This window comes from Ipomoea triloba, chromosome 5, assembly GCF_003576645.1.
Source record: "Ipomoea triloba cultivar NCNSP0323 chromosome 5, ASM357664v1".
NCBI classification, from domain to species: domain Eukaryota; kingdom Viridiplantae; phylum Streptophyta; class Magnoliopsida; order Solanales; family Convolvulaceae; genus Ipomoea; species Ipomoea triloba.
Genome location: NC_044920.1, coordinates 4200944 through 4211031, shown reverse-complemented (window position 1 = coordinate 4211031; position 10088 = coordinate 4200944). Strand labels below are relative to the sequence as shown.

Below are 10088 nucleotides of genomic sequence, written 5' to 3'. Positions count from 1 at the left end.
ATAATATACATTCAGTACACAAATAATGTAATTTTAGTATATTAAACATGTACATTTTGTTGTGATCCACAATTCCACATAGCACTGTGTGGACCATGGTCCACACAATAATTTTCCTTTGAGAAAAGGGTTAAATAGGCGCTTAAATTTTACACAAAAAAATTAAGAGCTAATTCCAGCAATGGTCCTCCGACTATGTTGATTTTCAAAAATTAGTCTCCGACTTTTAATTTGGACAATTTAAGCTCCTTGACTTTCAAATTTTTTCCAATGTTGGTCCTTTCGTCAAATTTCGGTTAAGTTGATGTCAAATGAAGGGGTAAAATTGCTCGTTCATCTGTTTAGTGTATTATTACTCGTATTTCTCATGTCTTATACGCTATATATACGAATATAATCTTAGTCGAAGTCTCTTCGACTGTGATTATATGGCTTCGATTGATACTTCGACTGAGATTATATTCATATATACAGGGTATAGGATTGGAGAAATATGAGTAAGGGAAAATGACACTTTTTCCCCCTATGTTATGTGCTTATAGCACTTTTCCCCCCTATGTTATTAAAGTGGCAGTTTTCCCCCCTAAGTTATTTTCAAAGTGGTAGTTTTCTCCCCTGTAATGTTAGGTTGACATTTTTGCCCTTAAAATAAAATAAAATAATTGTTGAATTTAGACTATTTTTAAATAAGAAATAAAATTATATAAATAAATAAATAAATAAATAAGTTTTGATTGGCGGTTCAAAATCGAAATTGGAACCGAATCGTACCGATTTATCGAAATAAGTGTTTGATCATTTTCACTATATATGGTTGTGGTTAAGTTCTGGTTCACGGTTCAACAATTATTTAATTTTATTTTTCGGTTTTGAATCGTAACCAAAACCGTTCATACTATTTCGGTATGATTGCTATAGTGTTTGGTTAGGTTCGAACCGAATTGTGATCATCCATACATATAAGTAATAATTTGTTGGAGAAGAAAAATAAATGAAATAATTATTTTTAAGGGTAACAATGTTAATTTAACATTTTAGGGGGGAAAAACTACCACTTTAATAACACAGAGGGAAAAAGTGCTATATGCACATAACATAGGGGGAAAAAGTGTCATTTTCCCTATGAGTAATAATACCCTAAATAGGTGAACGGACAATTTACCTCTTCATTTGACCTCAACTTAACCAAAATTTAATGAAAAGACTAACATTGGAAAAAATTTGAAAGTCAAGGGACCTAAATTGTCCAAATTAAAAGTCGATGACTAATTTTAGAAAATCAATATAGTCGGAGGACCATTGCTGGAATTAACTCAAAAAATTAATTAGGCTCCTAAAATTTAAAAAAAGTGCAATTAAATCATCAAACATGTTATTTTTTGTCAAATAAGTCAAATTTATAGGTAACCAGTAAAATTACGCAGTTGACCGTCACTTTTGCCGTTGACCGGCATTTATTTTCAATCAGCCTCGTTCTGGAGGAATTTTATTAGAAAAATTGACAATTGACCAAATGATTGCCTTCTCCTAGAGAAGGCGGCCATAACATTTCTAGTCACCTTTCCCGGGAGAAGGTGACCAGAAGTGATTGTGGCCAGAGATTCGTCGGATTTTTCGCCGGAATAGGAATGACCGCCTATAACAGGTTGGTGGATTTAGTTGCACGAAAATAATATGTTTGACGGTTTAATTGTATTTTTTTTAATGTTTAGAGGTCTAATTGATTTTTTTATGTAAAGTTTAGGTGCCTATTTGACTATTTTTTCTAAATCTTCAACTTAAACTTTAGGTAAACCTTAATGTGGCGTTTGGTTCAAAGAATAAAAATAAAGTGAATAAAATAGAATTTTAATAGGAATAGAATAAGAAAGGAATAGAATATGAATTCTATTATACTTTGGTTCACAAAGGGAATAAATATTGAATTGTAGGAGGAATCATATATATTCTTGTGTTTGATTGGACAAGAGATAGAAAATGAATATCATTTAAATAACCAAAATATTTTATCATTGATTGTGACAAAGTGTGAACGCGGAGCGGATTGGAGTAGATTTGGGGTGAATTCGTATCGAATCTGCTAAAGTTGTATTTGAAAAATCCTATCCACACCCACATATACTAGCGGTGCATATTCCATTAAATCTGGTTTGTTAATAGCGGATTTGACGGATTAGATGCAAATAGAATTATAATACAATATTTCAAAAATTTAAAAATCAAAATCACAAATTATCAAGCATACCATTAAAAAAATATATATCTAATTTTAAAATACAAATAATTAATTTTAAATGTAAATAATTTATAAATCTTCATTCATTTTCAAACCTTCATTCATCTCTAACGCAATGTTGAACTTGTGATTATGACATCGTGAAGAAAACAAATCTGACTTGAAGAATGGATAAGGCGTAGAGTTGAAAATGACAATTGAGAAATATAAACCTAAAACACTATGCTAAGTATGGCTAGGCGATGATTAATCGGCGACGAGGTGCCCGTGTATTTTTTTAAAAATTTGTTTAAATTTTGTTAATATTTTTAAGACTTTATAATTATAAATTATTTAATACTTAATAGATAATACTAAAATATTAAATATTAACCTAAAAAAAACATTTAGAGCTTGAACAATTTTGAATTATTTTACTCAAAACGATGTCATTGAGTGAAATAATTCATTTAAAAAGAAAAAAGAAAGAAATGAACACTAGCTAATCAATTGACTAGGCGGCATAAACGGTGCCTAGGAGGCCTAGGTGGTGCTTAGGGGGCCTTGTTGGCCGCCTACACTACCGATTATGGTGATATGCTGGAGGCCAGTCGGCACCTTGTAATTTGCGTCTATGCGGGATTTTTGCAACACTGATTACAAGTGTAATTTTTAAAATATCTTTTGAGGGGGCTATCTTAGTATTCTAAATGACTATTTTGGCCATATTAAAATGACACTTTTTTATACATGAAGGCAATAGCCTCTTTGGATGATGATTAATGGGTATATTTGTAACACCTACTTTCTTAATAAATGAATTTTCAAAACACTACAGAGTGTTATTTTAGGGGCTACAAGTTACCGAACTAGATTATCTCATACTAAGATAAATTCGAGAGCTAATCTAAAATATAATATAGAGATTGGATCACAAACAAAATCAAAAGACCTTCACAACTTTAAGAATAATAAAGATGTATTGTTATAAAGGATATTGTGTGCTCCATGGATAACAATATCAATATTTGCAGAACATAAGACCGACACAAGTTAGTTAGATACGAACCCAACCTAGAACACACTATTAATTATTTAAAATATATAATAATTTTTAAGTTTTTTTTAGAATAATTTTTAAAATTTAACGAAACATAAATTATACTATTTAAATGGAACTTTCAAATTATATTTACCAGTTGCTCTTGTTGACAATTAAACTCAAGACCTTCTGCTTACTAAACTAGTGTTGTAACCAACTGAGCTACCAGAGCTAGCTTTTAATTTGTGAATTTTAGTCATTTCAAGTGTAGTATTATTAGAAAAATCATTTAAACACATTACTCTTTTTATTTAACATAACCAAAATTATTATGAGTTATAACATATAGTAGGCAATTTGTATTTTTTCTCATATATGATAACATATACTTCTATGTTTTTACACGACCAAAAACAAAGCACATCATACAGCTTTTGAGATAGTAACATAATATAGTTTGATCCTTTAGAAATCATACATTACAAGCATGGTTGAAAAAATCGCTAAGCGCTCATCGGGCGCCCGTGGGGCGCATAACGCCTAAGGAGACTAGGTTGCGATTAATCGGTGCCTAGGAGCCTGGGTATTTTTTTTATTTTATTTTTTTACTTTTAAAAAATTTGTTTAAAATTTGTAACACTTGATAATTATAAACTATTTAATACTTTAATAGACAATACTAAAATATTAATTATTTACTTAAAAAAACATCTAGAGTTTGAAAATTTTTAGATTATTTCGCGAAAAATGATGTCATTGAGTAAGACAATGCGTTTAAAAAAAAAAAAGAAAAGAGAACACTAGCTAATCAATTGACTATGCGGCCTAGTCGGCGCCTAGGAGGCCTAGATGGAGCCTAGGAGGACTAGGCGATCAGAGCTTAGTAGGCTTAGACAGCTTTGTTGGCTGCCTAGACCATCGATTATGGTGATATGCTAGGCGGTCAGTCGGTGGCTAGGCGTGATTTTTGCAACACTGATTACAAGTGTACTTTTTAAAATATTTTATTATTTTTAAGACTTGATAATTATAAACTATCTAATACTTTAAAATATAATACTAAAATATTAAATATTAACCTAAAAAACATCTAGAGTTTGAACAATTTTTGGTTATTTCGCGCAAAATGATTTCATTGAGTGAAATAATTCATTTAAAAAAAAACTAGATCATCTCGATTAGGTGGCCTAGTCAGTGCCTAGGAGGCCTAGTCGGCATCAAGGAAGCCTATGCGATCAGCTCCTATGACGCCTAGGTGGCGCATTGGCAGCCTTGTCGGTCGCCTAGTTAGTAGACCGCTTAGACCACCTGATGGGGGAAAGATTAAGGGTCGGTACTAATAGTTCGGAATAAGTAGTAAGGACGACCAATGAAATGCGGCAATAAGAGAAACCGAGCTTTAAAGACTCGGAGGAAGGTGCGATGATGCGGCGTGGGTCGGTCGATGATGAGTCGGCCGGGCAAAGGTTTGTGACAAGGCAGCTGAAGATCTTAGACTTAGAGTAATTGAACAAGTGCTATTGAAATAGTTAATTACCATGGAAGGAAAGATGGATCAAAAGGGATGAGTCATCCCTCTGACGCGCGACGGCTGACTAATATTATCTTGAAAAAGGAGTAAGCTATAAAAAGCCTTTCACTTGTCCTCGAAAAAGGACTCGGCTATAAAAAACCTTTCACTAATAAGGACTCGGCTATAAAAAGTCTTTCACTAATAAGGACTCAGCTATGAAAAGTCTTTCACTCGTCTTTGAAAAAGGACTCGGCTATAAAAAGCCTTTCACTCGTCCTTGAAAAAGGACTCGGCCATAAAAAGCCTTTCACTCGTCCTTGAAAAAAGACTCAACCATAAAAGCCTTTTATATTTCCTTGAAAAAGGAGTTGGCAAAAGAATCCCTTCACTCTTCCTTGAAATAGGGGAGTAAAAGAGTCAACACAAAGTATGGTGAATGGTGTTAAGCTCACTACGGATTGCAGCACTGTACTTTTCTATGTCGTGCTTCGCGTAACAAAGGAAAGTGAGGAACCTGGGTGGGTGGGGGGGGGAGTAAAAAAATCTTTTAAACTGGAAGACAAAGGAAGGGTCGAGTTAGAAGGATAGAGGAACGATCGGTTGGATAGGGGTAAGAAGCAGACTGTAAGGTAGTTGGCGAAAATAAGATAGTTCCCCAAGTCGTGCTCTACGTGACTTGGAAAACTGAGGGACTACATGATAGGGGAAGGATTAAAGCTCGGTACTAATAGTTCGGAAAAAGTAGTAAGGACGACCAATGAAATGTGACAAGAAGAGAAACTGATGAGCTTGAAAGACTCAGAGGAAGGTGCGATGATGCGGCGTGGACCGGTCGATGATGAGTCGGCCGGCCGAAGGTTTGTGACAAGGCAGCTGAAGATCTTAGACTCAGAGTGATTGAACAAGTGCTATTGAAACAGTTAATTACCATGGAAGGAAAGATGGATCAAAAGGGATGAGTCGGCTTGGACCGACCTAAAAGCCGAGGCTGAGGGAAATAAGGAGGTGTGAGAAAGAGAGGTGTGAGAAAGGCGGTTATGGGAGTTTCCTAAAGGAGTCAGGAGGCAAAAGGCGAAGATAGGGAAGTAAGGTCGAGATAGAATAGGTAAGTGTCTAAATATAATAGGGAAAGAGTTTCTAAACTTAAATATGGTAACTTAGAGTTTCCAAAGGGAAAGATCCCTCCTAGCATGTATAAATAGAGGTTCCAAGCCTTGAGAGAGGAATAAGCAATATATTGTACTAAAAGGCAATTCGTAATACAAAAGACGGCTGAAAAGTCACTCTAGTTTTCTGATCAAGTGTTAAGTCGATTTTTCGGTTGTGTTGGCCTGCCGTACGACCACCCGTGGTTGATAAAACCAACACCACCGGTTATGGTGATACGCTAGGCCGTCAGCCGACGTTTAGGCGAGATTTTTGCAACACTGATTACAAGTGTACTTTTTAAAATATATATTGAGTTGGCTATCTTGTTATTCTAAATGACTATTTTGCCCATATTAAATTTACAATTTTTTGACATGAAGGCAATAGTCTCTTTGGATGATGATTAAGAGGTACATTCGTAACACCACTTTCTTAATAAATGATGAATTTTTAAAACACTACGGATTTTTATTTTAGGGACTACAGGTTATCGAACTGGACTATCTCATACTATGATAAATTCGAGGATGTAACTAGTGTAAAATACCGAGATTGGATCACAAAACAAAATCAAAAGAGTTTCACAAGTGTGTTTGAATAACAAATAGAGGATATTGTGTGCTCCATGGATAATATCCGACCTCGCACACTATTAATAATTATTTGAAACAATAACTATTAAATTTTTTATAATTCAACGAATGATTATGCAAATTATACAATTTGGATTTAACAAACAAGTCTTATATTTATGACTACAAGAGCTACGTTCTTTTTTGAATTGTGAATTTTAGTCCTTTCAAGTACGTTTAGTATTATTAGAAAAATCATTTAAACACATTACTCTTTTATTTAACATAACCAAAATTATTTGGAGTTATAAGACATTGTAGGAATTTGTATTATTTGTCATATAATTATATGTTTTTACGTGAACAGAAACAATACACATACAACACTTGAGAGAGTAAAATAATGCAATTTGATCCTTTAAAATTCATATATTACAAGCATTGTTGAAAAAATCGCTAGGAGCTCATCAGGTGACCGGGAGGCGCATAGATCCTAAGGTGTCAAGGCGGCGATTAATCAGCGCCTAGGAGCCCGTGTCCTTTATTAAAAAAATATTTGATTAAAACATTTGTTTATTTTTAAGACTTGATATTTATAAACTATTTAATACTGAAATATATAATACTAAAATATTAAATATTAACCCAAAAAACATCTAGAGTTTGTACAATTTTGGGTTATTTCGCTCAAAATGATTTCATTGAGTGAAATTATTCGTTTAAAAAAACACTAACTCATCAGTCGACTAGGTGGCCTAATCGGTGCCTAGGAGACCTAGTCGGCGCCAAGGAAGATTATGCGATCAACAATTATGACGCCTTGTCGGTTGCCTAGCTGGCCGACCGCTTATACCACCGGCTATGGTGATACGCTAGGCCGTCAGCCGACGTTTAGGCGAGATCCTTGCAACACTGATTACAAGTGTACTTTTTAAAATATATATTGAGGTGGCTATCTCGTTATTCTAAATGACTATTTTGCCCATATTAAATTTACAATTTTTTGACATGAAGGCAATAGTCTCTTTGGATGATGAATAAGAGGTACATTCGTCACACCTACTTTCTTAATAAATGATGAATTTTTAAAACACTACGGATTTTTATTTTAGGGACTACAAGTTATCGAACTAGACTATCTCATACTATGATAAATTCGAGGATGTAACTAGTGTAAAATACCGAGATTGGATCACAAAACAAAATCAAAAGAGTTTCACAAGTGTGTTTGAATAACAAATAGAGGATATTGTGTGCTCCATGGATAATATCCGACCTCGCACACTATTAATAATTATTTGAAACAATAACTATTAAATTTTTTATAATTCAACGAATGATTATGCAAATTATACAATTTGGATTTAACAAATAAGTCTTATATTTATGATTACGAGTTGCTCTTGTTGAGATTTGAACTCAAGACCTCCCGCTTACTAAACGGGTGCTCTAACCAACTGAGCTACAAGAGCTACGTTCTTTTTTGAATTGTGAATTTTAGTCCTTTCAAGTACGTTTAGTATTATTAGAAAAATCATTTAAACACATTACTCTTTTATTTAACATAGCCAAAATTATTTGGAGTTATAAGATATTGTAGGAATTTGTATTATTTGTCATATAATTATATGTTTTTACGTGAAAAGAAACAATACACATACAACACTCGAGAGAGTAAAATAATGCAATTTGATCCTTTAAAGTTCATATATTACAAGCATTATTGAAAAAATCGCTAGGAGCTCATCAGGCGACCTGGAGGCGCATTGATCCTAAGGTGTCAAGGCGGCGATTAATCAGTGCCTAGGAGCCCGTGTCCTTTATTAAAAAAATATTTGGTTAAAACATTTGTTTGTTTTTAAGATTTGATATTTATAAACTATTTAATACTGTAATATATAATACTAAAATATTAAATATTAACCCAAAAAACGTCTAGAGTTTGAACAATTTTGGGTTATTTCGCTCAAAATGATTTCATTGAGAGAAATTTTTCGTTTAAAAAAACACTAGCTCATCAGTCGACTAGGTGGCCTAATCGATGCCTAGGAGACCTAGTCGGCGGGCGCCAAGGAAGATCATGCGATCAACAATTATGACGCCTTGTCGGTTGCCTAGCTGGCCGACCGCTTATACCACAATGGTGATACGCTAGGCCGTCAGCCGACGTTTAGGCGAGATCTTTGCAACACTGATTACAAGTGTACTTTTTAAAATATATATTGAGGTGGCTATTTCGTTATTCTAAATGACTATTTTGCCCATATTAAATTTACAATTTTTTGACATGAAGGCAATAGTCTCTTTGGATGATGAATAAGAGGTACATTCGTCACACCTACTTTCTTAATAAATGATGAATTTTTAAAACACTACGGATTTTTATTTTAGGGACTACAAGTTATCGAACTAGACTATCTCATACTATGATAAATTCGAGGATGTAACTAGTGTAAATACCGAGATTGGATCACAAAACAAAATCAAAAGAGTTTCACAAGTGTGTTTGAATAACAAATATGTATTGTTATAGAGGATATTGTGTGCACCATGGATAATATCTGACCTCGCACACTATTAATAATTAATTGAAATAATAACTATTAAATTTTTTTATAATTCAACTAATTAATATGCAATTTGAATTTCTGACCTCCCACTTACTAAACGGGTGCTCTAACCAACTGAGCTACAAGAGCTACCTTCTTTTTTGAATTGTGAATTTTAGTCCTTTCAAGTACGTTTAGTATTATTAGAAAAATCATTTAAACACATTACTCTTTTATTTAACATAACCAAAATTATTTGGAGTTATAAGACATTGTAGGAATTTGTATTATTTGTCAAATAATTATATGTTTTTACATGAACAGAAACAATACACATACAACACTTGAGAGACTAAAATAATGCAATTTGATCCTTTAAAATTCATATATTACAAGCATTGCGGAAAAAATCGTTAGGAGCTCATCAGGCGACCGATTGGCGCATAGATCCTAATGTGTCAAGGCGGCGATTAATCAGCGCCTAGGAGCCCATGTCCTTTGTTAAAAAAATATTTAGTTAAAACATTTGTTTATTTTTATACTTATAAACTATTTAATACTGTAATATATAATACTAAAATATTAAATATTAACCCAAAAAAACATCTAGACTTTGAACAATTTTGGGTTATTTCGCTCAAAATGATTTCATTGAGTGAAATTATTCGTTTAAAAAAACACTAGCTCATCAGTCGACTAGGTGGCCTAATCGGTGCCTAGGAGACCTAGTCGGCGGGCGCCAAGGAAGATCATGCGATCAACAATTATGACGCCTTGTCGGTTGCCTAGCTGGCCGACCGCTTATACCACAATGGTGATACGCTAGGCCGTCAGCCGACGTTTAGGCGAGATCTTTGCAACACTGATTACAAGTGTACTTTTTAAAATATATATTGAGGTGGCTATTTCGTTATTCTAAATGACTATTTTGCCCATATTAAATTTACAATTTTTTGCCATGAAGGCAATAGTCTCTTTGGATGATGATTAAGAGGTACATTCGTAACACCTACTTTCTTAATAAATGATGAATTTTTAAAACACTACG

At 33.5% G+C, this 10088-nt stretch overlaps 1 non-coding gene across 1 annotated transcript; it reads right to left on the bottom strand.

Moving 5' to 3' along the window:
• Nucleotides 1-7889: 7889 nt before the first annotated feature.
• On the bottom strand, nt 7890-7963 carry TRNAT-AGU. Its single transcript has one exon. It is a non-coding gene; the product is annotated as a tRNA-Thr (tRNA).
• Between the last annotated feature and the right edge of the window lie 2125 nt (nt 7964-10088).